This window comes from Canis lupus, chromosome 33 (genome assembly GCF_048164855.1).
Source record: "Canis lupus baileyi chromosome 33, mCanLup2.hap1, whole genome shotgun sequence".
In the NCBI taxonomy this organism is placed as follows: Eukaryota; Metazoa; Chordata; class Mammalia; order Carnivora; family Canidae; genus Canis; species Canis lupus.
In genome coordinates, this window is record NC_132870.1 from 25,205,189 (window position 1) to 25,218,188 (window position 13,000).

The 13,000-nt window shown below is 35.5% G+C and overlaps 1 pseudogene; it reads right to left on the reverse strand.

Annotated features, from left to right (window-relative positions):
* Positions 1-579: 579 nt before the first annotated feature.
* Positions 580-1,501, reverse strand: LOC140623555 (nascent polypeptide-associated complex subunit alpha pseudogene; annotated as a pseudogene).
* Positions 1,502-13,000: the final 11,499 nt, after the last annotated feature.

Here is a 13,000-nt window from a genome sequence, read left to right on the forward strand (position 1 = left end):
ATAGTGCTAAGAAGAACAATTAAGCATAGTAAAGTGACATAAATTAGTAGATGGGTTCATGTTTTGGAAAAATGATCAGAGAGCTCCTCTGATCTGATATTTGAGGGCTGATATCAGGGAAGGGCTGATATTTGAGCAGAGCCTGACTGAAGCTAGGAACAAATGTAGTAAACAAGGGGAATAATTTACCAGATGGAAGAGGTGGGGAAGAAGTTTTGCTAGACGTAGTCAATGAAATGCAAGAAAGGCTACGTGCCAAAATGAGGTGAGGCAAAGGAAAGAGACAGGGAGAAATTAGAGTAGTAGATGGTGGTTAGGTTATGTAAAGTATTGTAGGTCATGATAAGAACTTGGCATTTTATTTAAAGTATAATGCAAAGCCACTGGAAGGTGACTAGGCACTTGGCAGGATATGCATTCGATTTCATGTGGTTTACTCTTGCTTTTGGGGAGACATAAAGTTACAGTAGTGGGAAGTTAGGGACAGAGGTCACTGATCCTTGGCCCAACTGCTATTATATCCACTCTTTCCTTTCTCAAGTTCTTCCTTGGTATTATAGATTCTAGGCTTTTTTATGAGACAGCTGGGTAAGACACTAAAAGTGGAGGGAAGAGAGAAGCCAGGCCATTTTCCCAATCGTCTTTCTCTCTGCCTTGTCACTGACTATGAGCTGAATGAATTACGTTAGTTCTGCCTTCACTGGCATAAGTAGTGCATATACTTTTGTGCTCTAGTTATTCCTCATTCCCCCTCATGCAACTAGAAGCTATAACTTTATTAATGATAGAATGAGTACAAATTTCAAACCAAGCTGCAGTTATTCTTTTGAAACACCAAAAAAAGATCTTGTTTTCAGATGGTTACATTGTTGTTCTTAATAGCATTTACAATATCATTACTGTTGTTCTTTAGGGGTTGGACTGTCTTTGCTTTTGACATATTTGCTTGTGACATGACCAATTCTATGTCCTTAACCTCTACACCAGTTTCATTAATCTCTTCCTCTTCACTCTTGCGCAGTTGGAGTCTATGTGTTTTCTCGAGTGTTTGAGATAGCTTCACCTTGAACTTTGAATATCTCAGTAGTTACTAGTTGTGCCTGCTGAGAAAAATCCTTGATTTTGGCTTCCCCCAAAATTGTGTACATATCGGAAGCTGGGGTCTTGTAGACTTCTGGTTTTGTGATGACAAAGAAGATATTCTTAGATTTCTAGATAGTGACTCTCCTAATCCCTGTAACCTGACAAAGTCCCAGTTTGGACATAGCTTTCCATGCCTTCTTTTCATTTCAGCTTTGTTTTGCTTTACTGACTGGTTCTTCATTGATTTCAGCTGTGGCTGCCAGCTGGGCTTATTGTGTGGTCACCTGTGTAGAATTCTGTTCCTTGAGCTCTGGTACTGATTCACACTGTTGGATTCTATTCCAGACTCTGTCTCAGCCTGAGGCCCTGGCAACTCCTGCTCTGTAGCAGGGATGGCTTCTGTGGCTTCACCAGGCATTTTGTGCAGGGATTGTGGAACCAAGGGATTGTGGTAGCAGAAAGAGAGTGAGCTATGCCTCTTCTTTTTCAACCTCGTGGTTGAGGAGTTCTCCAGAGTGATTTGTTTATGTAATTGGACTATGATCTGACTGAAACAAGCAAAGCTAAAGCAAGAATACTGTCATGAAACTATTCCAGGAATCTAGGCAAGAGTAGAACAAGTTAAACAAGTTTTTGTAACAGCATGGACAAGGTGACAAATTATGAAATTCAGGATCTCTTTTGAATATAAAACTCACATGGTTTTTGATGCAATTAGAGAAAAGAAATATGTCTTCAATGTTTAGTTTGAAAAACAGGGTAAAGGCAGTATTGTTGATAGATATGGAGAAGATTGAGGAAGGAAGAGATCAGGAGGGGAGGGTGTATGAACCGAAATTCTGTTTGGTAAAAGTTGACATTGACAGAGCTATTTGAGATCTACATAAAAGATCAAGCAGAAAGTTAAGTATATGAATCCGGCAGTTAGGAAAGCACTTTAGTTTAGACAATGACTGGGTGGGTTGGTAGGATTATTGGTTTAATAAAGTCATACTATTTGAAATAATTACTCAAGAACTGGCTCTGCATAGAGAAAAATCCATAACCAAAGACTAAGCCCTAATACACTCCAATGTCTAGAAATTGGAGAGAGAAAAGAAACCATCATAGGAGGCTGAAAAGATACAACTAGTAAAGCAGAAGGAAAAAGACAAAAGTAGTATTCCTGAAAGCCAAACGAAGAAAGCTTTTCAAGACGCAATGTCCAGTGGATAAAATGTTTCCTGTATCTTGTATATCCTTCCTCTTCCCCTCTTCTTCATTTCTCTCTCTTTTCCCTTCTTTCTTTCCTTCATTGCTTTATTCAATTATGTTTAACCAATATATATTGAGAGCTTGCTAGATGTATGTACTGTGCTAGTTAATTCAGAACTCAGATACAGTAGGCTTTGAATAAGAATTGTTAATAGTCGTCTTGTGGACAAGAGTCAATTTTTTTTTCAGTGTTCCTATAAACAAAGAATGATAAAATTTATTTTTAGAAAACAAGGCATAAGTTAACCCGGAAAACAAACCCATTATTCTACATCTTAGGAAAAGAATGAAATTTTTACCTTGCTTTACACTTTATATGCATTTACTTGCAAAAATTAATATGTATATATGCATAAATATTTTGTAATTGATTTTATCATATTTATTCACAGCATCTTGCAATGATAAATTTTTTTTAAGTTTCTCATATGTCTATTCTATTTTATTTTTCTGTTTGGAAATGGCAAATGCAGTAGAATTTTCTCTAAGGCCCCTTATTTCTCTGTGACAGTCCAAGGGTTAAATTAAAGGAGAAGTCAGATCCTTGTCCATGGCTCAGAGGAAAGCTAAACTGTAGCCTTCATCTATTTCTTTCACATTCTGTTTTGCTCTTTCCTCTTTTAGGAATGAGCATGTAGCCTTTATTTTTCTCATTCCCAGCCAAGATGCATCTCTACAGTCGGGAAATATCCAGAATATGGGTTGGATCTAATTCTCAAAATCAAAGATAGGTAAGCTCCAAGGTTAAATTTGGAAAGCTCAGGAAATCCTAAGTGCAAACACCACCTTTCAATCACCTGCAAATCATTTCCTGCTCCCTTGTCTCTGAAAGGCAGGATTGCAGCCTCACTGTAATTTTTTCTTTCTAAATTAAGCAGCGCATTTCAGGTATCTGAGAAGCAGCTGAGTGAGGCAAGGGATTTTAGAACTGGATTCCATTCAACTTTGCTATTGGTTTATTTTATCATTACATTTTCACAAATGGGGGTGAGAATTTTAGAATTTAGCTAAGGTCATTAAAGGAAGAAGATATGGCAGGAAAATAGGACTTAATGTTTTAGAGTTAAAAATAGCAAATTAAAAATAAAATATGCTATTGAAATTCTACATTTTAATTCCTTTTTTCCCCAGCATAATTACAAACTGCATGTGACAAACAAGATACATTAAGACCAAGACTGGTAAAATAATTGTATTTAACTGCAGAACTTAACTAGGGAACTTTTTGTTTTTGACTCTATCCAAACCATTAAAAGCTTATGTTTATATGTTTATACCGTTTAGTCACTAGGATTGGGATTTAAATGAGCAGAAAAGACAAGAACCAGTCCTTACTGTTAATTTACTGTTAGCTCACAAGAACAGCCAAGTCTCTTGAATAAAATACGAAATACATATTTTAGACTCTTAATAACATTAGGTTCTATTGTGACTAAATTTATTTCTGAAGTATGTACCCAGAATGTACCTAGAGAATTTCAGTCTATAGAAAGTTTTAGTGACTTCAGAAGAAAATGGTTATATTTTGCTAGGTTAAAAAATAATCAGATAAAGGAATAATCTTTCCCACTTCATTTCTCTCATTAAAAGTCATATCTAGCAGAGACCAACATCTTTTGTCAGACTTTCCATCTGTCCAATTTGCCTGGATAGTGATGATACATGGTAAATAACCTCCAATGAAAGTCAAAGAGTAAAGAATTAACATTAGGATATAAATGAAGGAAAACAAAAGAAGAGAGAAAGAGAAAGAGAGTGAGAGAGAGAGAGAAAGCCTTGTAGATATCTGAGAAAATTAGATAAAAACACAACTCTTGCTGTTTATACATTAGGAAATTAATATCTGAGATGACATGGATATGCCCCAGTCAGTCTGCCCTGAAGTGTGAAATCCAATCACAGTATCAGCGTTACCTATATCCTTTACCCTTGGGTTCCACTGATTTTCATTCATTGATGATATGCAAACATTAGTGAAAACAATGAACTGCTTTCTAAGAAGAAAGAGACTGTGGCTCTTACCACTGAGAGTTATAAGTAGATATTATCTGTGGTAGGGAGACTCTAAGATGACACTTCATGATCCCTATCTCCTCATATTCACACTCTTATGTAATCCTTTGTCTTGAGGATGGCTAGATTTGGTAACTCACTTCTAATGAATACAGCCAAAGCAATAAGATATCACTTCAAATATCAAGTTTTTAAAAAGATTGTGGCTTCTGTCTTGGAATCTTTCTTTCAGAATCTGTTCTCTGGGGCAACTAGCAGCCCTGTGAGAAGCCCCATGTAGAAACCATAGAGCCAGGAGCTGATACTTCCAGCCTTTTGCTAGCAAGGACCCAGAGACCTGTGAATAGCTACCCTAGTGAACTTCATGGTGAACTCCCCTCCAGCTGAATACAGAGATGACTGCAATCCCAGATAATTTAATTGCAGACTTCTGAGAGACTAGGCCATAAACACTGAACTAAACCACAGGAAGATCTTGACTCATAGAGATAATATATGTTGTTTAAAATTGCTAAATTTGGAGACAATTTATTATATAACAATAGATAACAAGTAACATATCTTTTTAGATTCTTCACTTAGTTTTCAATCCTACCTTTATTTGATAAAATATGGGATCTACCTCTGTTAATCCACCCTTATTTAAAATAATTATTTTATAATAAAGATATGGAACTATTGACTTTCCTGAAGAGTAGCTTAGTCATTTCTTGAATACCATTTTTTCTTTTAATACCTGTTTAAGAGCTCTATGAAAATAATAATTTGTTTCTGAATTCTGGGTTCCATTTTCTTCCCTCTGCATCCAGCTAGTCCAGCATAGAGACATCATGGAATTCAACTATCAACCACATATATTTGTTTTTAAAAGGAGTTGATATTTATCCATTTCTTTTCTTTATTATTACTAGGAATGTATGATGAAAACATTTTTCCATTAAAGTAAGAAAGCATGATATGAAATAGGATCATATCATAGAATGATTTTTTTAAATAAATTTATTTTTTATTGGGTGTTCAATTTGCCAACATATAGAATAACAACCAGGGCTCATCCCATCAGGTGCCCCCCTCAGTGCCTGTCACCCAGTCACCCCACCCCCCGCCCACCTCCCCTTCCACCACCCCAGTTCATTTCCCAGAGTTAGGAGTCTCTCATGTTCTGTCTCCCTTTCTGATATTTCCCACTCATTTTTTTCTCCTTTCCCCTTTATTCCATTTCACTATTTTTTATATTCCCCAAATGAATGAGAACATATAATGTTTGTCCTTCTCCGATTGACTTATTTCACTCAGCATAATATCCTCCAGTTCCATCCACGACTAAGCAAATGGTGGGTATTTGTCGTTTCTAATGGCTGAGTAATACTCCATTGTATACATAAACCACATCTTCTTTATCCATTCATCTTTCGATGGACACTGAGGCTCCTTCCACAGTTTGGCTATTGTGGACATTGCTGCTATAAACATCGGGGTGCAGGTGTCCCGGCGTTTCATTGCATCTGTATCTTTGGGGTAAATCCCCAGCAGTGCAATTGCTGGGTCATAGGGCAGATCTATTTTTAACTCTTTGAGGAACCTCCACACAGTTTTCCAGAGTGGGTGCACCAGTTCACATTCCCACCAACAGTGCAAGAGGGTTCCCCTTTCTCCACATCCCCTCCAACATTTGTGGTTTCCTGCTTTGTTAATTTTCCCCATTCTCACTGGTGTGAGGTGGTATCTCAATGGAACAGAATAGAGAATCCAGAAGTGGACCCTCAACTTTACAGTCAACAAATATTCGACAAAGGAGGAAAGACTATCCACTGGAAGAAAGACAGTCTCTTCAATAAATGGTGCTGGGAAAATTGGACAGCCACATGCAGAAGAATGAAACTAGACCACTCTCTTGCACCATACACAAAGATAAACTCAAAATGGTTGGAAGATCTTAATGTGAGACTAGATTCCATCAAAATCCTGGAGGAGAACACAGGCAACACCCTTTTTGAACTTGGCCACAGTAACTTCTTGCAAGATTATTCCATGAAGGCAAGAGAAACAAAAGCAAAAATGAACTGTTGGGACTTCATCAAGATAAGAAGCTTTTGCACAGCAAAGGATACAGTCAACAAAACTAAAAGACAACCTACAGAATGGGAGAAGATATTTGCAAATGACGTATCAGATAAAGGGCTAGTTTCCAAGATCTATAAAGAACTTATTAAACTCAACACCAAAGAAACAAACAATCCAATCATGAAATGGGCAAAAGACATGGACAGAAATTTCACAGAGGAAGTCATAGAATGATCTTAAGTAAAGATATTAGAATTTCTATAAATAGAATTACTCTTCTTTATTTTTCCCTATCTATACCATTATTTATTCTTTATTTATGTTATTTTAACTTATCTCAGAAAGAGATATTTCTTAGACACTTAAGTTGAATATTCTGGTGACTAAAATACCTTTTTTAGAGTAATGAGAAACAAGGATAATTTTCTAATTTTTTCTAAACTATGTATTTGTAAAATCTTTACAATTGAGAAGAATAATTATTCATTATAGTAGCAAGATAGTTTTTGTAGAAAAGGAAGTATTTTATTAGTAGTAAAGTAGGTCGTGGTATAAACCTCTGAGCACAGGGCAATATGAAGGGGAGGGGAGAGCCACACTACATCAGAATTTGCCATCTGACTGTATAATAGCTGGATGTCTCCTCCTTACTACTTTAAATTGACAACCTTGAGAGAGTAAAGAAGAAAAAAAATACAAAATGCTCAAATAAATAAAATAAGAAATAAAAGAAGAGACAATACGATCAATGCCACAGAAATAAAAGGATCATAAGAGACTACTATAAATAATTATATACCAACAAACTGAAGAATCTGGAAGAAATGAAAAAAATTCTTAGAAATATACAACATACAAATCCTGAATTATGAAAGAATAGAAAATCGGAACAGGTGAATTACAAATAAGATCATTGAATTAATAATCAAAAAAAGTTTTAACAAACAAGAGTCCAAGACCACATGGCTTCACTTGAGTATTCTATCAAAAATTTATTTATTCATTTATCTTTTTTAAGATTTTATTTATTTATTCATGAGAGACAGAGAGAGAGAGAGAGAGAGAGAGAGAGAGAGAGAGAGTGAGACAGGCTGAGGGAGAAGCAGGCAGAGGGAGAAGTAGGCTCCATGCAGGGAGCCCAATGCAGGGTCTCCAGGATCATGCCCCGGGCAGAAGGCAGGTGCCAAACCACTGAGCCACCCGGGGTTCCCCTCTATCAAACATTTAAAGATTTATTTTTTTATTTATTTATGATAGACACTCACACAGATGGGGGAGAGAGAGAGAGAGAGGCAGAGACATAGGCAGAGGGAGAAGCAGGCTCCCCTCCGGGAGCCCGACGCGGGACTCGATTCCGGGACTCCAGGATCGTGCCCTGGGCCAAGGGCAGGCGCCAAACCGCTGAGCCACCCAGGGATCCCCTCTACCAAACATTTAAATAAGAATTAACACTAATCTCTCTGAAACTCTTCCAAAAAATGAAGAGGAGGGAACACTTTCAAACTCATTTGTGAAAAACAAAACAAAACAAAACAAAACAAAACAAAAAACAAAAAAACTCATTTGTGATGCCAGCATTACCCTGATAGAAAAAACAAACAGAGATATCACAGGAGAAAAAAAATATATATAGGACAATATCCCTAATGAATATAGATGTAAAAATTCTCAACAAATAATAACAACTTAATTCAACAGAATATTAAAAGGATCATACACCAATACTAAGTGGGATTTGTCCATTAGATGCAAGGATGATTCAACATATGAAAATTAATTAATGTTTTATGCTACATTAACAGAATAAAGGATAAAAATTACACAGTCATCTCAATAGATGCAGAAAAAAATGTTTGATAAAATTTCTCACTCCCTCATGATAAAATCTCAACAATGAGAAATAGAAAGTACCACCACAAAATAAAGACCATCAATAACAGGCCCATGGCAAACATCATTCTCAATAGTGAAAAAGTGATAGTCTTTCCTCTCACATAAGGAATAAGATAAGGATACTCATTCTCATCACTTGTACTCAACATGGTACTGGAAATGCTAGCCAGAATAATTAGACAAGAAAAATAAGTGTCATCCAAGTCAGAAAGAAAAGTAAAATTGCCCCTCTTTGCAGATGACATGATTTTATATGTAGAAAACTCTTTAGAATCCATAAAAGAATTAAAGCTAATAAACCAATTCAGTAAAATTGCAGGATATAACATCAACATACAACATTCGGTTTGTATAAATAACAGCAAATTATCTGAAAAGGAAATTTAAAAAAAAGTCCCACTTATAATAGTATTTAAAAAGAATAAACTACTTAAGAATAAACTTAACTAAGTTGGGGAAAGACTTGTATACTAAACATTACAAAACATTAGTGAAAGAAAGAGAAGAAACAAATATATGGAAAGGCCATGTTCATGGATTGGAAGACTTAATATTGTTAAAATGCCCATACTGCCCAGAGCCATTTACAGACTCAATGCTACTCCCATCAAAATCATAATGGGTTTGTTTTGTTTAGTGTTTTTACAAAAATGGATGCCTGGGTGGCTCAGTTGGTTTAGTATCTGATTTCTCCATAGGTCATGATCTTAGGGTTGTGAGATCCAGCACCACGTTAGGCTCCACTCTGGGCATGAAGCATACTTATCTCTCTCTCTCTTCTTCCCTCTGTCCCTTGCCCCCTCTTTCCTTCTAAGAAAAAAAAAAGGCAAAAACAACTTTTACAATTTACAAGGAACCACAAAAGACCAAAAATAGCCAAATCAATCCTGAGATAGAAGAACTAACCTGAAGGCATTATATCACCTGATTTTGGAAAATATTACAGAAGTATAGTAATCAAAACAGTGTGGTACTGATGTACAGACATAGAAAAATGGAACAGAATAGACAGCCCAGAAGTAAATCTATCCATATGCAGGCAACTAATCTTCAACAAGGGTCCAAGAATATACAATGGGGTGCTCTTCAACAGATGATGTTAGAAAAACTGGATATCCACATTCAGATAATGAAATTGGACCCTTATTTTACACCATACACAAAATCAACTCAAAATCAATTGAAGATTTAAACATAATACCTGGAACTGTAAAACTCCAAGAAAAAAACATAAGTGAAAACCTTCATGACATTGATCTTGGTAATAATTTCATGGGTTTGACACCATAAGCATGACAACAAAACCAAAATAAGCAAGTGGGACTACATCAAAATAAAAAGCTTATGTACAGCAGAAGCTATGAAATGGGAGAAAATATTTCCAACCCAAAAGGTTAACTTCCACAATATGCAAAGAATTCATACAATGGAATAGTAAAATAACATATAGCCTGATTTAAAAAGTGGACCAAGAGCTTAAATAGGCTTTTCTCCAAAGAAGACACACAAATGAACAACAGACATGAAAAAATTCTCAACATCACTAATCATCAGAGAAATGTTAATCAAGCTACAATGAGATATTACTCATACTTGTTAATGTGGCTATGATAAAAAAAATAGTTATTAGTGAGGATATGTAGAAATTAAAACTTTCAAAAAATTATTATTAATTAATTTATTATTTCTTTTAGAGAGGTAGAGAGGGGAGAGGGGTAGGGGAAAGGGGATGATAAATTTTTTAAAGATTTATTTATTTATTTATTCATTCATTCATTTATTTATTTTTAAAGATTTTATTTACTTTAGAAAGAGAAAGAGAGAGGGACAGAGGGAGAGGAAAAGAGATTTTCAAGCAGACTCTGTGATGATCAGCTCAACATGGGGGCTGATCTTACCACCCGAGAGTCATGACCTGAGCCAAAACCATAATTCTGACACCTGACTGAGCCGCCCAAATGTCTCTTTTTAAAAAATATATTTTAAAATTTATTATTTATTTATTTTTGAGAGAGAGAGAGAGAGAGAGAGCGAGCACATGTATGCTATGCATGAGCAGAAGGGGGCAGGGCAGAGAGGGAGAGAGAATCTAGCTGACTCCATGTCCCTTGCTCCCTGACTTGGGGCTCCATCTTACAACCCTGGGATTGTGATCTGAGCTGAAATCAAGAGTCAGATGCTTAACTGACTGAGCCACCCAGGCATCTCTAGAAATTAGAACTCTTGTACACTATTGGTGGGGATGCAAAAATGGTGCAACTGCTATGTAAAACCATATGAAGTTTTCTGAAAATTTTTTAGAAGCTACCATATGATCCAACAATCCCATTTCTGGGGTATCCTAAAGAATTTAAATCAAGATCTCTAGGAAGTGTTAGCAATCCCCTTTTCATTGTAGCACTATTTATAATAGTGAAAATGTGAAAACAATCTAAACATCTATAAATAGATGAATTGAGAAAGAAAAATGTCATAAACACATAATGGAATACAATTCAGCCTTTAAAAAAGAGTTAAATTCTGTAATATGTGACAACATGGGTGAGTCTTGGAGACATTATGCAAAGTGAAATAAGTCAGTCACAGAAATATAAATACATGACATGACCTCGCTTATGTAAAGTAACTACAATAGTCAAATTCATGGAATTAGAATAGAATGGTGGTTGCTAGGGGTTATGGGGAGGAAGAAATGTGTAGTTGCTGATCAATGGGCATGAGGTTTCAATCAAGCAATATAAGTACTATTAGCTACATAATAAATGTATATATATTAAATATGTTATGTCTATGAGATAATATATAAAATTATAATTGGATTACATTAGTCTCTTGAGACATGTTGTGTAACGCTGAACCTATAGTTAATGGCAGTGTATTATATACTTAAAATATGAGAGGGTAGATCTCATGTAAAGTGCTCTTACCACAATAAAATAGTTTTTTAAGTGAAAGATAAAAATACATTGCATGAATACAAAATAAGCCAGATGTTTGGTACATACTTCTACACATATCATCTCTTTAAAAATTAAATTTTCTTATTAAGAACCAATGCAAATTAATAACAAAGCATTAAGAAAACCCAGACTTCAAGCACTGATTCTACCAGCTAAAATAAGACATGAGCAAAAGACATTTAATCTTTTTGAGATTTAGTTTGTCCATCTGCAAACCCGGTGTAATCAATTTCTGTCTTAAATATTTTGGGAGAATATCAAAACAAACAGATAAACAAATAATAAACCTGGTCGGGGCTGCAGATAGTGGAATACTGGTCTTCCATCCATGTCAAAACTCAAGCATTAGTATGACTAAAATGTACTGAAATTTTCTAACCTTTCAGAAGAAAATAATCCAGAGTTCCCTACATTTTTTATTTTATAATTAGCTTTATATAACCCAGTTCACCTACCATGGAGGATATGCTCCATTTGGATTAGTTGAGCTCAAGATTTAGTAATAGATAAACAGCCTGACGATATAATTGTACCTTCTTTCCTCCAATTCCACCTCTTTTGGTGCAGACAGGTGTCCCACCCAAAATGTCATCATTCAGGTATAGTCAGGCTCACTTCCTTTTTTTTTTTTTTTTTTAATGTTTTTTTAATGAAACAAATCTGGAATAATTGCTTAGGTAACCTGAGTTGTCAATATTGCCTTTTCTTCCTATGAATGCTGTTGATATTTTCTTCGTTCCTTTATTTCTATCTCCTTTTCAAACCCTCCTTTTTATGCCTTTAATCCCATGCTGAAGGTATGTTCACTAATTCTCCGATCTCTAATGTCTCTCCTATTTCCTCTTTTGGTAACTGGCAGGTTCACACAATAGCTGGATCTTTCATGCACTCCTGAATGAGAAATTCTAAGGATAAACTGCACTTAAAAAAAAAATGGCATGTGGATTCAGTGTGGGGGGTGGTTGAGTGTTCAGTTATTCAATATTGTTATTACTATAGGCAGTATTTTTCATATGCTTGAGGTGTTATGGCCTTCCCATTAAGGGAAATGTCCTGGATTTACATTCTCCTTTAGTCCTGATTGTGTGATACTGAGTAATTTAGTTAAATTTTCTAAATCTCAGTTTTCTTATCTATAAAGCACGTAGAATTGTTGTGAGGATTAAAATTAACTTACTATACCATTTCTTGCATTATTTTTCCAAAGTATTTGCCTAAATCACTGTATATTCTTTTTTTTAAGATGTTATTTATTTACTTGAGAGAGAGACATCACAAAGGGAGAGGGAGAGGAAGAAGCAGACAGCCAACTGAGAACGGAGCCCTACAGGGCTTGCTCCCAGACCCTGAGATCATGACCTAAGCTGAAGGCAGTCACTTAACTGACCGAGCCAACTAGGTGCCCCCCCAAATCATTGTATATTCTTATTTTGAGTATTTACTGTCCTCATTCAATATTTTGTAAGAATAGTTATTTTTGTCTGTTAGTCACTGTGGTGTAGAGTCTAGGATTGTGCCTAGTATGTAGAAGGAACTTAATGAATGAAAAAATGAGATATGATTAATATGATTTTTAATACATGAATTCAGAGTGTTATAATTAACATAAGGATTATTAACAATCCTCCCAGAACCTTGTAAGGAGGTTAATGTTATTATTCCTCTGTTAATAATAAGGAAACTTAGGCTCAGAGAGATGATATAGCACTAACTTGGGGGTTAAGGGCTCATTC